The 18,561-nt window shown below is 37.6% G+C and overlaps 1 protein-coding gene across 1 annotated transcript in view; it reads right to left on the bottom strand.

Moving 5' to 3' along the window:
• tspan4a (tetraspanin 4a) overlaps positions 1 to 17,670 on the bottom strand; it is a 163,259-nt gene extending 145,589 nt beyond the window's left edge. Inside the window, exon 1 of the mRNA XM_081605433.1 lies at positions 17,516 to 17,670. The gene's annotated coding sequence lies outside the window, so the exon portion shown is untranslated. The remainder of the gene's footprint in view (positions 1 to 17,515) is intronic.
• Positions 17,671 to 18,561: the final 891 nt, after the last annotated feature.

The following is an 18,561-nucleotide window of genomic DNA, read 5'->3' as shown; positions in this document are numbered from 1 at the left end:
TTGTGACCATCACTGTAAAATGTGTATAACAAATAGTTAAATAATTTTTTGTGAGAATGCTGCAAATATTGACATGAAATTGCAAAAGCATAGCAAGGACAAGAAAGATTGGATTTTCACTTTCTTTGTGCAGGTGACATTATGCTATTGTTTTAATGTTCAGAACTTTGTATCAGCTGTGGTTGTTTTAAAGTGCTTTATAAATAAAGTTGGTATGGTATTGCAATAAACAGTGAAGCCATTACAAGGAAGGACAGAGCAGGCTGCACTCCTTGAGGAAGCTCAGCTCCCTCAGTGTTTGCAGCAAGATGCTGCAGATCTTCTATAAATTTGTTGAGGAGAGTGTGATCTCTTTTGCCACAATGGTTGTGGTAGCAGGATCAGAGCCAGTGACAAAAAGACTAAACAACCTAATAAAGACTGAGCATCCACTTCATTAGACTGTTACACAACATATTCTTTAGTCAGAGGCTTCTTCAGAACTGCTGCAATGCAGGCTGCTACAAAAGATCTTTATTGCCAACTTTTTCTGCCAACAGCCATCTAAAACTCTTTGAAGAAATACTATGAATTGAAAGTACATGTCATTAATGTTGAGTTTTTGAACTGAATTGCATAAATGAATCAATTTATATAATACTTTCTACTCATTTTCTACCCTACCCCAATTACTAGAAACCCCAGTAATTGGGGTTTCTCTTTTGCTATTATTTAAGTGTGTTTGTCAAATTTGATTGGCATCAGAATAATACGTATGAGGATTACCCAAAATTCTTTGACTTTCTTTCCCATCAACAAATACTATGACTTTTTCGCACAGAAATTCAGGCCTAATGAGGTGTACACTGAAGACTGGATGCTGTAATTTAGATAAATGTGTGCATAATGCACGAAATTGAATCATTTGCATTGTGCCAGTCATCATTTTGTTGACACAGGCTTGTACTGATAACAATCTCTTTCACACAAACATAGTGTTTAAATTATTTTAACCCAGAACTGGAAAAATATGCCAGTTGTCATTGTCAGAATTACAAAAGAGTCGCAGGAAATCACAAGCATCCAAGCAGCTGAAATCCCACAGCGAGTAATCTCATCAGAGTCGCGCTCTGAAAGGTGGCTGCGTGTAGGCAGACCTGCTTGATTCAAAAGACAGTTAACACCAGAGAAATAAACAGAGATAATGTCCCTGGAGCCAGCATGAAAGAAAGCGGACCAAGCTGCATCGATTGATGCACCTCCTTTGGAGCCAGTGTGTAGTGCTATGGATGTGTGAGCTCCACTGCTCCTCGAGGATTCTTGTCTCTCCTGTTTTCCCAGGGCGCCTGATAGAGTTTAAAACACGAGACAATAAAACTAGATGCAGTCTGAGTCTCGAGGGAATCAGGATGTGGCCTCGCTGGACCTGACAGGCTGCGAGGAGCCGAGTTAGGCTGTCTGTTAAAGTCAGAATCATGGATCGTCATGATTGTTTCGTTTGAAATGATGCACCGAAGGTCTTTAAGCTACAGTTAAGAGCAAAATTATTTACACGCCTAGCAGATATGAATAACTAATGTGTTGCATTAGGTAAAAATAAATTAAAAGACTACCGTAAACCTTATTCTGCCAAGGGATAAAATTTTTTACTTAAGTCGTGTTTAAAAAATTATAGTCCGATGAGGGTTGTTCTTTCAATTTAAAGTACCTTTTGAAGATAACCTTTAAGCAGGTATTAAATATACTTTAAGACCACATTTATATACTAAAAATGTATTTTTTATTTCATCTCGTCTGGAGTAATATTCCAGTCTTAAATGTCATGTTTTTATTAGCTGTAAACATAAAAGCATCCTGATTAATTGAAATAATTGCTTGAAAACATTTCATTTGTATAATTAATCTATATAATGTGTTTCACTTTGTGAATTGAGTTCCTGAAATTAACAAACTTTCCAAAAATCCAATTTTTTGAATGGGTCTGTATGCACTTTCTGATGATTTGGGGATTTGATTTGAAGTGTGACTGACAGGGCTTGCATATATTTAGCATTGTCTGCAAACTACCAATTCAGGGCCTGGAGAGGATGACACGAGGGGGTCCAGATTTTCTGTCTCCCCACTGCACAAAACCATGACAAGTAATTTGTATTTTTTAAATATTTCCCTTTGTCCATTTGGTCTATATGCTTGCACAGGCATTTCTCCTATGGTTCCGATTCTAAATCAAAAAGTACACATGAAAAATTGAAAAAACTATCAGACTGCAGCATTGTCACCTTTGCAGCTGACCACCAGTTCCTATAAAATATGCATCATCCTCACAGACACTGAAAATGAAACTTGTTATTCGAGGCGATCAAACCAGAATGCCTTCATGGCTGCAAACAGAAGCAAGAACACGAAACTAGTCATCAGTTTGATTTTGTCTGGTGAGCACTGATGCATGTAATGAACATGTTGCTCTTTTTTATTTGTGCTGCATGCACCAGCACAGTTGTGTAACCATAAAGTGGCCAAAATACAACAACAAAAGATCTCCATTAAAGAGATGTTTGCTTGGACAAAAAATGGTAGTGACAAATTTATTTATTTTACATTCTTGAGTGGATATCAAGGGTTGTTTCTGCATTTTAGCTCTTTTATTCTGAGCGGATAACAGTCTGGTGAGCCATTGTGTTTCGCTAACTGGTGTCATCCATCAGCAGTATTGTTAGTGTCAAGTAACAGGGGGATTACTGCAAGGCAAACTGTTTTACAAGACAGAAAATATCATGTCTTACCTATTTAAGTGGCATGGAGACTTATCACAATTTGTGTGTTTTTAATGCAAGAGCATATGTAAAAAGCAATCTTTTTATTCAAAATCAGACAAATCCAAAGAGGCAAAATAATGTTAAAAAATATGTAATAAACAAACTACATCTTATGAGAAGAAGCTGGACTAAAAGCTAATGTTGTTCTGAACCTAATGTGGCAACATTTCTATCAATTCTTTTCAACACCATTTCATTTCAGCTCTCTGAGCTTTTATTACACCACAGGTCTTAAAACACCTGCCATTTTAGCAATCCACCAAAATCTGTTTCTGAACATAAGAGTTAAGAAATCCTCTCTTCAGGCACTGAACATTTTCCCAAGGAATAAAACTATTTTAACAACATGCCGCACTGATGGCAGCCGCTGGTACTCAGAGGAAATGGAAATGAAGATAGTCGTCCTGCAATATCAAGGAAAAACAAAAGCTACAAAAACACCACCAACTTTTCAGTCAGGCAGACAATCTAGGAGGAAATTTCTTGATGGATAAATATGTGTTGGATGGACTAGCTGGCACACAGGAACAATAGATTAATCTGTGACTAGTTGAAATCATTCTCCTCCAGCTCGTCTGTGACAAACTCGGATTCAGTTTGAGAGCGACGGGGTCATTTGGCGAGAATAAAAGGTACAGATGGGCATCATCTGCTAGAAGATGGAGCCCAAAGGGATTTTATGGGCAAGAAATTATTCCATGATTTGGTTTTATGGGGTTCTATTCATAATGGTACTGTTCATTGCTAGTGTTTGTGTTCTCATAGTCGACTTCCAAGGTTTTTTTTTTTTATTTAATTTTTTTTTTCCTTAGCTGTGTTTCATATTCCCTTGTTTACTTATTTTTAAAACTCCACATATCGTTTACTACTGGAAGAACACAGAATAAGTATAGCCTGCAGATTTTGTCATTTAATTCAACAAGACCCAATTCCTATAATAAGCAACTAAGAGCAAAATTATTTTATACAAACATATGATTAAGCTTAGGTGAAATAAATTCAGAGCCAAGCAGTCAGTTGTAATGACTTTTTGGATCCATTCTCCTCATTTTTAACTCAAGTTTTCTGAGACATAACTAAAATAGTGCATTTACTGCATTGTAACCCATTTTGATCAAGTTTAAGGTGATTATATTTCTAGATCCAAAAAATGACTTTTGAAAGAAAGCAGCGACTGCATTTGAATTTATTCTGTAGTTTACCACATCTCTGTTGTCAAAATTATTATGTTGGGTTCTTTTTTACATCAGTAATAAAGTTTGTCATTGATTTGTTTTACAAATACAAAGTTATTGTTTAGTCAATCCTTATCTGCTTCCTTTCCTGCATTTCCCAATTTTTGACAAAGGGACACTGATTTTGAGTAATAATGTCATGAGTTAGGCACATTGTATTTTTAGATTCTTTATCATTGTTTTGTACAGCACTTTTAAATTCTTTTTAACTTTTAATAAAACATTTTATAAATCAATTTCTGTTCACTTGAATACAATATACTACTTTGCATACAGTCCCATAGCATCCACACAAACCCTCAGCACTATAAAATATGTTGGCTCCGGAGACATTTTCCTTCAAAAGATCAACAGGAGCAATCACTCTAAACCCCCACATATCCCCCGTAATACATCCATGGTAAAAAGCCTCAAGAGGGATTAGAGGCCCTTAGAGGTGGACTTGATCTCCCCTGATCCATCAGGGTCACCTGCTTATCAGCTCTCTGGGATGCGAGGGAAATACTTTTGAATGCAATTACTTATTTCACTGAGTAGAATAATTTTTCTTTACAAAGGGTAGGAGTGTGAAATTGAAAAGCGTCGTCAATGTGTTTTCCCCGAGTCTGTGTTGTCTTTACACCACAAAACAATATCACAAAAAATCCATTAATTTTGCTTTTATTTGTTCCTCCTTTGGCAAAACACTCAAACATCGTGTTGCTTTGATAACTGGCAGAGGCTGTAATAAGCTGTTATGTGTTGCATCTTAAACTGCCAACAGCAGATATTCTGAGGTACTCCTCTCTTCACCAATTAAATGCATGTGTAAGCTGAGCATTTTTTTTAAGTCATACAGGAATGTTTCCCTGTGGCTATGAGTTCCAAAAAGCCAGGTATCCTGCTTTAACTAGAAGTGATCAGGATGATGGATTGTTGTCGTTATATTCCTCTATGAAGAGGCTGCTCTATCCCTATAAGATCTTTGAAGTGCACTGTAAAAAGCAATTACATTTAAAAAATGGGATAAGCTAGACCCACAGAATGTGAAATGTTTAAATAATGTTAATCAATTATGCTGTCAGATGCTTAAAATGTTGGGATAGCACCAGTACCAAAATATTTGTACTTCACACCATCTGTGTGTAATTAAATTAGTTGCACTTAAAGCTCTATGCAAATGCTGTTAACCATGTAGATTTCAGATACTTTGAAATGTATTTGTGTTCATAACTGAACCAGTTTCACTGGTTATCAAAAATCGGATTAGTTTCACAACTTATCAATGCCATTAACCCTTCTGAGTCATTACTTTTACCCTTCTAATGAGACAAAAACTGAACTGGGGATTGCTTATATTTTTAGAATTTACTGTTTGAAGAAAAAATGAACATGGAAAATATTTCAGGTTATTACAAATTACAGGGGAAACAAATAGAATATGAATCAATGTCTACTTGCTTCTAATCTACAGAGAAACGGTACCTGCGGTCCTGGTACCAGGTACAGCAGCACTTCTGCCAACAAGATCAATGAAAACATGTTTTACATTAACCAATATCAGTATATTGCATAATGGTAAAGCTCACCTAAATGATAGCAAATTAGAGACCATTACCAACTCTTAAAAAATGTAGGAAATTTACGGCAAAGGCAGCAAATAGACATTACTGACATGATGGGGGGGGGGGGGAATCAGGAATTTAGATATTTTTCAAAGCTAAGGTTAGATTTTTAAAGTTGAATCAGTAACTTTATCCTCCAATTTAAAAAAATAAATAAAAGCTAAAATTTACTGTACACAGGAAAAGCACAAGGGTTGGATAAAAAAAAAAACAGGAAAGTTCTGTTGGAAATTATTGATTCCCCTAAAGCTGCAGAACGACCTTCAGGGGCATTTTTCAAATGTTTCTGTGTGGCGTTTGCAGGATGAAGGAAACAACTACTCTGGATATTCCTTCTGACTTCTGATAGCTTTGTTTCCATGGGAACTAATCCGCAGGCTGCAGCAGTAAAGAAGCATCTTGTGAACTTTCCAATGACACAAGTCACTGTGGACTGAGAGGAGGCAGACTGAATGTTAATTACATGAAAGTCCCAGATAGGACAACAACAAATGTGGAGACTCCAATGTGAGACTTGATTTTTAGACACCTTTCATCTCTCTGTCTCAACATTTACCCATCTATTCATTAACCACTTTTTCTTGGTGAGGCGATGTGTGCTGGTGTCCATCAGGCTTCATGTCCCAGCTCGTGAGACTGGGACATGAAGCCTGATGTCCCAGGCTTCATGTCCCAGTCTCGTCAAAGATGTCCTGACGAATCTTTGACTTTCTGAAAAAGATGAGACTAAATTTATGTTTTTACCTTAATGAAATAAGCTTAGTTTTTCTCTTTTTCAAGCTGTTGGTTCAGAAAACTAAATGTTTTTGACAGCAATTACATACTTTCAAGGTGATATTCATGTCACAAAGCATAAGCCAAAAGTTAATTTAGTGGAACTGGACTTGTATCAACAAACGCCAATTAAAAAGCGTATTTGCTTCACTGGTCAGCACCTGTGCAATAGTATGCCAAATATTTTGAACTTTTTTTTTCCCCATTTAGTTGCTGATTATAGGAATTGGGTCTTGTTGAGCTAGAGAATGTTCAGAAGATCCTTTCCTTATTACATGCACATATTGGTTAATGTATTACAGAGAGGATTGATTGTGTTGGTGGAAGAAGTGCTACTTTTTGACACGTCCAAAGGACAATACTTCAGAAGTCATGGGGTTTATTGACTATCACTTACGCGAACTGATCCGTCCTCTCATGGTTGTAATAAGTGACCTTTTCTACTGCAAAGATGAGCAAATGCCTTAAAGGGATCCACAATTAGTTGCAACAGTCGACTTTATTTGGGAAATATTCATTTTAAATGTTAAAATAATGCTGTATGTTATTTAGTTTTTATACATTTTTATTATATTGTCACTTGAACTTCGTCATGTTTTCACACTGCAATGCATTCTGGGTAAATTACGTCAAATTGGTCCAGCTGCCTGCCTCCTCCAGCCAAAACAGTGATTAGTAACGTTATTTAGTCTTTTTAAATTAAACCGGAGTGCATTGAAATAATAAGAGGTGATGATGATGATGATGATGAGGACTAAACAGAGGAAGAGGACAGAGTTGTCTGTAGCAGTTGCTGCTGCCTTCAGCTTTGTAACTGAAACAATGAATGACACTTATCTTGGTTGGACTGTGTGATTCGGTAAGTACTTCTGTAGCTCTGTGTCCGGTTCGGCAATATAGGGTCCGAACTTCGTCCTGTGTTGGTAGTGGTTTCACAGTACCGGTGTTCTAGCTCCATTAGCATTTCCAGTAGTAATAGCTCCGTTAGCATTTCCAGTAGTAATAGCTCCGTTAGCATTTCCAGTAGTAATAGCTCCGTTAGCATTTCCAGTAGTAATAGCTCCGTTAGCATTTCCAGTAGTAATAGCTCCGTTAGCATTTCCAGTAGTAATAGCTCCATTAGCGCTACTCGTCTTTGACGTCTCTCCCAGCGTCTGTAGCGCTGTGTCCAGTTCGGCAACAGCTGTGCTGCTTAGAGTTCGGTGTAGTGGTAACGGTGACACCGGTCCTCCGTGGGTCCAGTAGGATCGGTGATGTCATTACCGCAGACAGTAAAGCTCCTGTTAGCATCTCAAAGAGCGTCCAGCTCTGCATGTCAGGTGATCGTTACAGGTTTAAGGTAACGATCACCTGTTAGAACCTTCTTAGTTCTGCTGGTATAAATGAATTACAGCCGATAGTGACACAGTAAAATTACACCAGTCAAACGCAATATGATGGACAACTACTCCGGTAAAGTTAGCCTTCCTTTACTCTGTTGACTCCAGTGCAGAATGGACTTAATGACTTCATCAACCACATCGGTGAAAAAATGGCGACCTCCATGGGTAATGAATGGGTAAAATATAACACAAGTTTATATTTTTGTAGTAATTGTGAGTTTCACAAACAGCAATATTTTAGTTAATAGTTAAATTACAACATCTTTAGGCAAACATGTTCAACTAATCCTGGATCTTTTTAAAATTTTCACACTATTTAATTGTTTGAGGAAGATGATTTTATAATTTTCCCTGACACACAGAAACTTAAAGTTAAGGAAGGTGGTTAAAAACTGTTAACCTATCACTATTAAAGTACCTTTAGTTTGTACAATCATTTTTCCTAGTTTCTTTATTGAGATTATTTTATTGTACATGTCAACACATGTCAGTATTGTCATATTGTATCATCATTTGATATTTGACCCAAGGTTTGCAGTTCAGTAGGAGCTTATAAATGGAAGCCGTTTTATCATTCTCTTTAAAATGCATGTGCTTCTAATTAGCATCTCACACATTTTTTACATTTATTTTTTAGTTATGTTTTGGGGGTTATTTTGGTCTACATATTAAGCCTGCTTATGGTTATTGTACATCTCTGCCATTTAATTTAAGAAAAACTGCAGTAAAAGTTAAACTAATTAGATTTAGCCATAGGCTATAAGTTTATGCTGGACTTATGCACAGCAAGATCGAGTCGTAATCCACTTATAGCTTTTAAATGACGAAATAAAAAATAGCTTGCCTCTGAGTAGGTTTGACCAGGACAGAGGAGACCTTACAAAGGACACTGTAATCAAGGCAACAAAGGCATCTATATGGGGGTTAATTACAGTGCTTTGGGAGTTATTGCTGAAAGGGACTAATGACAAGTGACATTAGTAACTGTGAGTTGACTAAGAACACAATTAGATGAATCAGCCCAACGGCATGAAAAAAGTACTCCATCAGTCAGCCTTCTTAATGTTATGCTGCCTTAAAAAACTCAGCAAATTAAGAGACATCCAATAATGAGCACTATTCAAGAGAAAATAATGGTGGTATTGTTCACTGTAATTATGAAAAAAGATACAAAAATGGCAAAACATGCGGTCTCTGAGGTTTGTCACAGTAAGGGTCTCATGACGAATCAGAACATGAAAAGAAGATGAAGGCGAGGGCTCCGCTGAAGGTGCTTTTCACTGACAACTGAACTTTATTTTCTGACACAGATGCATGAACATGAAAGCATATGCACTTGTTTTTTTTTACTTAAACACAGCAGAGCTACTTACTACAACAAAATGATTATGTCTTGCATTAACTTGTCTAATTGAAATGATAAAAATAGATGAAAACCACCCAGCATTCACTGCGTCTTAGAAGAACAGAATATTTGATGCTGAATATTTCATATAAATATTTCCTAAAATGAAGCCACCCAGCATGTAGCTTCATTATAGGGAAAGGGAAACTACAGCTGGGGCTTCCTGTCAGGGTCAGCCATCTGACCAAACATTGTAACCAAAAGGAAAAAGGCCCTGTGAAGATCATGAGAAAAAAACAGGACAAAAAGTACAAACTGTTAAAATATATATATACAAAAGATCCAATTTAAATGACTGAATGGACTGCCTCAACTTTAGGAGCTTATATTTAGCAGCTTGAGGCATGGCCAAAACTGTAAGATAAATATGCATTACTCTTTTGTTAAGCTGCGAGAGCAAGGTGATGATACAGATTAGAGATTAAAAAGATTTTTTATGTTAGGCGAGTGGTCACATCAAATTCTGATGATTGTAATTTTATATAGCGCTGATATTAAATCACCACATTGAAGTTGACTTTAGGCATAAAAATACAATAAATATGAGATTGGTGTATGCAACCACTTGCATCGATTGCTTTGGAACAATTATTTTTTTTATCTCAGGAACTTGAAATTAGCGTATTATTGCGTTATTAAATGACACTCTGCTTAAAAGTGAGCAGCTGCTGCAGAGACTTTTAGAACTCTGCTACTTTAGGCATCACAGTGTTGTGACATTTTCCATCAAAAACAAGAGTTTGGTGTCTGACCTTGTGCTTCATTCAGGGTCAGGTTGAAATAAGAAATGACAATCGCATGATAAATTAAAACGAGTTCAATCATTTCCATTTGCATGATTGTTTTTGCGTCTCCATCTCTTTCCACCAAAGTCGAGATGACAAAAGTCTTCAGTTCTTTGTTCTCAACTAGCCTCTTTTTTTGAAGGACAATTTCGTTTGCAAAGATTTCAGCATCCATTTTCTTTGTTGTTTTGTTTATTTATTTTGGATATTATAATGTCTTCCAGTTCAAGTGTTAAATGTTTGCCAGAAATTAAAGTTTATTTATCTGTGAGAAGGTGTGCTTGAGTTATTATGCTGTTACCAGTGTATTACTTGAAGCGGTCTCAAAACAACAATTTCGTTCATCGCAATAATTTCTGGGACAATTTATTGTCTAGCAAAATTTGTTGTTGTGACAAACCTAGCTGCAATACACACAAATATTCATCTTTGTAGGGTCTTGTTGCTAATTAGATATGCTCCCCCGTTTCTTTTCAACAAACACATACAAACTCACGTAAAAACTAAAGTGCCAGTTTTGCCAATACTTCCCATGAGCATGCTGCACAAAGGAAAGGAGTCTATGTATAGTGATAAGCAGAGAATGAAGCAGCAATTGAATGTACTTTGTATTCTAAATTAATATTTTTACATTGGACTTTAAAGCTGCAGCTTTTGCAGGTCCTTTGTTAAAGAATGCAAGAACAAAAAAATCTTGAAGGTTTAACAAAAAAATTAAAGTGGTTGACTGATTACCACAAGGGCAAAAAAAGCATAAACATTAAATCTTAATCATAATCTCTGCAGGAGCTTAAAATGAAGCAGTCTGAAAAGGCCTCCTATTGAGCTGATGAAAAATTACACAGCTTGAATAGTTAAGATGTCACAAGCAAATAATTCAGCATATGCAATTCTTTGAACAACAAAGTAGCTTAAATTGAACAAGATGAGCTTTAAAAAAAAATAGAAGATTCAATCTTATTTTAAGGGACTCTGTGTCATTGTACTTTAGATTCAAAGTGTCAAACTTCAGAATGTCTAAAATCCATCACTTTTAAATTTTAAAAAAGAGATGCCTTCACCTCATAGGTCTTGAAACTAGATTTTTAAATGAGAACCTATAGAATTGTCCATATCGGGGAGTTAGATGTTTTTAAGGTTAGCATAATTCTATTTAGATCAGTAAAAACCCATCACAAGTGGATTTCTGAGGAAAAGAAGCTTGGTTGGGAGGGGATTGTGTAAAGGAAGGCAAATATGTGGTATGCCTACATGCAATGCAAATTGCATGTTACACAAAGATTAGTCTGCACCAGAAACAAAGCTAAAAATAAACCAGCTATTTACAGAATGTAAATGACCTTCACTATTTTTATTACCAGCAAAGGGAGCTGAAGAATCTTTGCAAATGCAGTTTAATGTAAAGTGTCTGATTGAATAAACCAGATCTGGAGAGTAGATTATAATTAACAGAGTAAAGTATACAGGATGTGACGAGGTGAGGCAAGAGGACGAAATGATGTGTTGGGAGAAAGAAAACACCCTGGCTTGTATTTTATCTGTGTTAAACTGGGTGTGAGACTGGGAGTCAGCAGTAGTGAGAGTGTGTGGTTATGGCTTGTGGTTTCCACAGGGCACTAACATCTCAGCAGAGCTCTCTACATGAAGGAATACACCAAACGGACCCTTCTGAACGCAAGAGGGGGGCACCGATTCCTGGAAGCCCTGCAAGAACACACTATTTAAAAAATATATATTTAAAAAAAAATAATCTTTACGGCTTTGAGCGTAAGCCGCTAAGTGCAAATTATTGTCGGTCTGATTTCGGCTGTCAAATCCACTCTGGATTATTTCTCTCGCTTATTGTTTAGGGTCTTCACATTTTCCACATTCTGCTCTGGGACGTGTCAGACTGATTGATAGTAGAACAAAAGATGGGCTGGGAAAGACCCAGGAGGGTAAAGCAAACTAACTGAAAGACAACGTGTTATAAAACTGTCTTGTAGGCCACAGTCAATCTTTGAGAAAGAAGCACCCCATACAGTATGTCATCACAAAATATGAGCTGGGTGCTGACCAAACATATCTGTGTTTTATTAGACCAACTGATCAGTAATCACCCCTTACTGCAGGCATAATGGATGGTCTAATAACACACCTGGCATAAACAGAGAACTAATTTGTCCATCGCTGTCCAAACCTTGCTGATATAATACTTAATTTATTGTAATGTTATCTGCTGCTGTTACTTAATTTAACCCATCAGTACAATTAAAGTTTAATTTCTCCTCCACTTATCTCTTCCTCGTTCTGCCGTCACTCTTACACTTTTGCTGCCTTAACATCCATGCTACTGTCTGGGATCCCAAAAATATGTATTCGCTGTGTGGGGACAATTTTGTTAAAAAGAATCATTTCTAAACACAGGAAATGGTACACTATTTTGCGATAAGAGATTAATTTCGTGTTGAAGCTATTTACACATTCTCACCAGGGTTGTTAAAAAAATGAGCTTCATTCAGTTACCCTAAGATAACATAGATGTATCTTCTCTTTTTTTTCTATACACTCATTTCTGTAAAATGTATACTTTCCCCTCCCTTCCCATTATTCAGCAGCCTCTTCTTCTGGTGAAAAAGTAAGGATCAGAATCAGAACCACAAAACATAGCTTTTATGACACCCACAAATAAAGCACTATGGTGCATCATTTTCATCCTCTTTTTCTTGAGTCTGCCCTCAAGAATGCTGCACTACGAGAACATGAGACTGAAAATTACAGGTGTAAAAACACATTTTTAGAACAAAGGGAGAGAGGACCAGCTAAGATCTAGCTCACAAAGATAAAACACAGTGAAGGACCTCATCAGGCACGGCTGTGCTTTTCGTCTCTTTCACACTCTCACACACACCTGCACGCAGAAGCACATTGCAGCCTTGTTATAACCCCATTCACTGTTCAAGGCAATCATCCAGGGAGAGGGAGAGGCCACACCTCGGAAAAAAATCCTCAAGTCAACCACAGAGCTATGCTTGGGACAGACACTAGTCATAACAATTAGAAGCAGTCAACATGTCCTCTGCCAACATGTTTTCACTTCTTCAAAGCATTCAAAAACTGGTAAATATTCGTTTTAAACCTGTGTAAAAAAAAACTAAATTAAAAGCAGGTTGGTGCTTGGTCAGTATCTGTGGATTAAATGTAGTCGAAGGACAGCTGCTAACTGTCCAGAAACATAATTTTGTCACCAGTTCAGCCGAGCTGGAGCTGACAAGATGTGGGAGGACGTGAGGGGGGAAGCTGCTTCTGTCTCTTCACTGTGTGCACATCCTGCAATGTGTCGAGGCATTCTGACTGTCACTGGGAGCTGAAGGAGAGATTCCATGAGCTGCACTTATTAGAACATATATATAGAGAGAGGAGGAGTTCCTTTTTAAACAGTGAGTTTGTTCCGTTTCATCTGTCAGTCTGTGGTTCATTCAGCTCATGGGTAATTAATGCGTTTTAACGGTGCACATTTTTAATTGAGTTACTTTACCTCAGTGGTTTCTGTTTACCACAATTTTTTTACCTGCAGCCTCCACTGTTGCCTCCATTACAAATTCAGCAGCAAACTAATGCTAATTATCCCTCAATCCTGACCAAAAGTAGAGCTGATGCTGTCTAAATCTCCTGTTTGCTGCCATTTGTCCAGCTCATGATCATAATCAGATTTGAGCAGAGTAATTAACGGATTGCTGAGACAATATTCACAGATTCAGCTTCAATTCATTTCCATTCAGACATTGTAAACCACAGAAACTGGTGCATTTTCATCTGAATAGGTTCCTTTTGTTAAATTATTCTTATCGCAGCAGTCTCAAATCCATCCATCCATCCATTTTCTTTACACCCTTGTCCTTTAGTGGGGTCGGGAGGGGTGCTGGTGCTCATCTCCAGCTAACGTTCCGGGCGAAAGGCGGGGTACACCCTGGATAGGTCACCAGTCTGTCGCAGGGCAACACAGAGACACACAGGACAGGACCATGCGCACACACACGCGCACACACACACCTAGGGACAATTTAGACAGACCAATTAACCTAACAGTCATGTTTTTGGACTGTGGGAGGAAACCGGAGTACCCAGAGAAAACCCACGCATGCACAGGGAGAACATGCAAACTCCATGCAGAAAGACCGGGAATTGAACCCAGAACCTTCTTGATGCAAGGCAACAGTGCTACCAACTGCGCCACTGTGCAGCCCTGCAGTCTCAAATGTTGTTAATCATAATTTAATCTTATAATGTAATCATTTGTACATGTAAAAAATGGGAAAAAAGAAAAGTAGTTATACTAGATAGTTGACTTTTTTTTACTTTTTTGCTGAATTAAAAAAAAAAATCTAACAATTTAATTTACAGTTTGGTAAATCTACCATAACTTTCAAAAGATTACAACAAAACTTTAATAAACCTTTTTTTTTTTTTTCTTCATATTTTGCACTACAGTAAAGAATTTAGGTATTAATCCACCCTGAGGATTTATTAAATATTTGTAATTGTCTAAAGCAAGCAAAAAAGTACATTGAGAAAAGGTTTCTATTTTAAATGCAAAATATAAGGCTATCTTATCTATCTTAAACATCAAGAGTTCTAAGCCAGACTGTCAGATCACCGTCTAACATTCCCTACAAGTGATCAAAATGGAATCAGTGCAATAAGAACCAAAGGTGTAAAGGTACACAAGATTGTCAAATGAATTAATTTAGGTTTTTGTAAGCAATAAATGTTTAGGAACGAGAGGGCCTTGAAGGAGAAACTCCTCACATTCACTTTAGAAACTGCTCCCATCAATAAAACTGTACAACAGAATCAACAGCAGAACCACCAGCCTGTTACACACATTTGTGCCTCAAGCTTGTAAAAACAATAAACTCCTGTTAAGACCAAGTGCCTCATTTTATTGTTGTCTGTTTTGTATTTGTGTTTCTATTTATTCAATGATTATCACTCTAATCTGTTGCAGGTCCTAGGAAAACACTAATAAACTCTTTTTTTGTTTTAGTGTCCACTCAAATTAGAATACATTTATTTGGTTTGAACCAATGTTACCTTCCCTAAAAACGATTGAACGGAAATAATTACTTCAAGAAATGGGGTGAATTCATGGTCACCTTTATTGTCCAGTGTTTGGCATTAATATTCATGTAAGAGTTCAGAGTTCCCTCACAAAAACATTGCTCCATGTCTGTAGTTTGCCAAGGTTCATTTGAACAGGCCGAGCTATTGACCAGAAAGCTTGTTCATAAATGTTTTGTGGGCAGATGAGACAGTGCATTCACAGGAGGGTCATTGTTCTATCAAAGAATAAACCATAAAGCCTTTGTGATGCTAAATGCTTATCTAACACAAAGGTCTTGGTCTGATGCTTTGAAGCTGAAATGTGCCAGACACAAACTATAATTCCACTGGTCGGGGATGGAGTCTGCTTCATCTTTTTAGCAAAGAATACTACGTAGAGTATGACCCTCAGTCTGGGTTATGAATATAATTGTATAAGATTGGGCAATGCTCCTCTAGCAAAGGAGTTGGGAGGTCTTTAATCAGAGGATCTGAAGGTAGAGCCTGGATTCTCCCCATTAAAGAGAATCACTCCTAATTTATGCAGGAACAAGAAAAACAGTTTACGAGAGAAAATCCACAAACATACCAGACTGAATTGCTGCGAGTTAAAATTCCTTCAGTCTGATGTGTTTAACATCAGACTGAGTGGCAAATGTTGATTTAGTCACTTTTGCCACTTATAGACAGCAGTGGTTACATCATTTTAAGAGGTCCAGAGCTGGATGATGGAGCAGTGTTTTGCTTCGCAGCTAGAAGGTCACCTATTTGATTAGAATATAAACCATTTTCACCTGTGCATGCTTGTTACACTAGCTTCTTTGCACAGTCAGAACACATCCATGTTAGGTCACATAGCTCAGCAAAAATTGCCCTGAGGTGCATTTTTTTGTGCTGGTCCTGCGACAGATTGACAACCTGCAGCATTTCAAATGTTGACAGCTGGAATCAGCTCCAATCCCATGGATAGATGAATAAATTCATATTGAATTGCTTTCCTGTTTTTTACTGAGCGAATGTATTGGAATAATATTGGATCATTTTTATGTAACTGGAGAGAGGTGCTGTTAGAAACTCATGGTCATATTTCCTTGACCATAAATCTGATGATGCGATTGAACAGCTTTAGTCACTAATAAAATAAACACAGGTCAGATTAATATTGTTGAACCACAAAAGACATTTGTTTGCTGCTCATCAACACCTCTGCAACCTGGATGAAGATTATAACCTTCGTGAAGCTCACAGTACAATTAAACTAGGAAATGTGAGCGAATAATGTTGCTCTAGCTCCTGGAAGAAATATAGGCAACATTTTAAACATCTTGCATCACACAGCAAGTCTTTAATCAATAACATATCATCTTTAACGCAATATCTGCATAAAGAATACATTTTTCCTAGCTGACAAACATGATGCTGTATGCTGTTTCTTATGGAAATACCTAATAGTTACCTTGCATTCTGCTCTATTGTTATTCCTGACAGAGTAAATAAAGCTGCTCCTTATTCAGTAAAAAATGGTCTTGTATGTGTGACTGCTGAGACATAGAAAATGTAAAATTATTCTCTTTGATTCAGACAGAAAAAAACACAGACATCTTTTCCAATTTTCAGACTCATTTTTGATGCTTCTGGACAGCTTTTTTTTTTTTTTCCCCCAAAGAAAACCAACATGAACAGAAACAACAGAGACCTGGGAATAAAATGGCATCACTCCCTTTTTTATGACGTATTTCTTTCTTATTGCTGCCTCACTGCCTTCATTAAAGATTCCATTAATTTTTTATGTTCCGCATGTAATATGGAGCAGATTCGTGTAACTTTGGCTAACCTAACATAAGAGCACATTGTATAGCAGAAAATTCCTCTGCTCTTTGCCAGCAGGCCAGCCATGACTCTGAGAAGTCAGCAGGGCCTTAAGTTCCTGTAACCCCCAAGGAGAAAAAAGAAGGAAAGAAAAGCCGAGCTGCTGGGAGGGGATGCCTTGAGGAATGGTTGGTATTCTGAAATGTTGTTTCTCTCCACAAGTTTATTTCTGTCTGTTTTACCATAATCTAGGAAAACATTCATCAGCCAATCAGAGCGCTCCATGCTTACAACATCGCCTCTCCTCCACAACAACATGCTGATAAATCAGAGGGCTAAACGGACAGTAGCTTACAAAGAAGAAAACACCCTGGAGAGTTTAAGGAGGGATTTTAATGTATGAATATGAGCAGTGAGATTAAGTGTGATTAATGTAATCCAGCCCCAGAGTAAACAGTGCAACATTCATTAAGCAATTCTTGTGAGATTAATAGAATCAGGATGAAGTTCATCCCTTTAATCAACCCCACCCCCAACAAAGGCTTATTATTCACCCGATCACAGACATCTTTTTAGAGGTTACTAAATCAAGGAGAAAATCAAAGAAGCTGCCACACAGCTGATCAAATGTGAGAATGACTTACCTCCAACTTATCTGTCAGTCTGCGCTCCCAGCTGTCCCTCCTCTTCACTTAGTAACTGACAAAACTTCTCAACTTGGTCCTTTTCAAACACTCCCTCCCTCTCTGCTCTCTCACTCAACATGTGTGCACATGTGACTATCATTCACAGAAGCTAAGAAGCGAAATGAGGACATCTAGCGGCCAACAAAGCAACAGCACTGATAAAGAATAATTACTTTGCATGATCATTCAAACACCTTTTACCTGTTTAGTCCTTGCATGGTCACAGGGGGACTGGTGCCAAACTCCAGCAGTTAATGAGCCAACAGTAAACACATAACAAACAATCATGCACAGCTGAGGGCAATTAAGAGTGTGCAATCAGCCTAATTGCATGTTTCTGGAATCTGTGGGGAGTACCCAGAGAGAACGCCTTGTAAAACCCAAACAAAAAGACTTTGGTTTGGATTTGAACCTTTGAGTTTTATGCAGCGAGGCAGCAGTGGTAGAACCTGCTCCATCATCCACCTTCCTGAAGACAATCCAGAATATTTTCACAAATGATTTCAACACTGCAAAACACAATATGTGATGTAGTTGTTTTAAATCAACAAATCTTTGATATTGATGAAAAAGTAGGTCCATCTGCTAGTCTAAAATTAGAGCAGGCAACAGGTTTTATATCACTAGATTAGCTGTTACAGTTCGTGGAGAACGTGGTGCTAAATGACTTGCAGACGACCTGATTCTGGGTCAGGGTTTCGTACGTGGCAGAGCAGCTCCCTCGCTGCGATCCATTGAGAGTCAGCCCTCGATCCAACCTTTTGTCGGCCGACCTCCGGGGCCTCCCTCCCTCCCCTCTGGTGGACCCTTACCTTACCAGGGGCACGAGTCGGTTCACAGACTAAGTCCCAGCTCATCTATTATTACTTATAGATGTAATAAAGACCACTGTAATAAATAAGTGTAGACTTACAAATGGCATCTTGATGTACTGTGGTACAAAGTCAGCTCTAATTTATACCTATTTAAACAGACTGAGTACAAAATGAAAACAAAAAAATAAA

The sequence above is a fragment of the Poecilia reticulata genome, chromosome 3 (assembly GCF_904066995.2).
Source record: "Poecilia reticulata chromosome 3, P_reticulata-male-v2, whole genome shotgun sequence".
NCBI classification, from domain to species: Eukaryota; Metazoa; Chordata; class Actinopteri; order Cyprinodontiformes; family Poeciliidae; genus Poecilia; species Poecilia reticulata.
The sequence above is the reverse complement of the archived record's forward strand: the minus strand, read 5'-3'. Positions and strand labels throughout refer to the sequence as shown.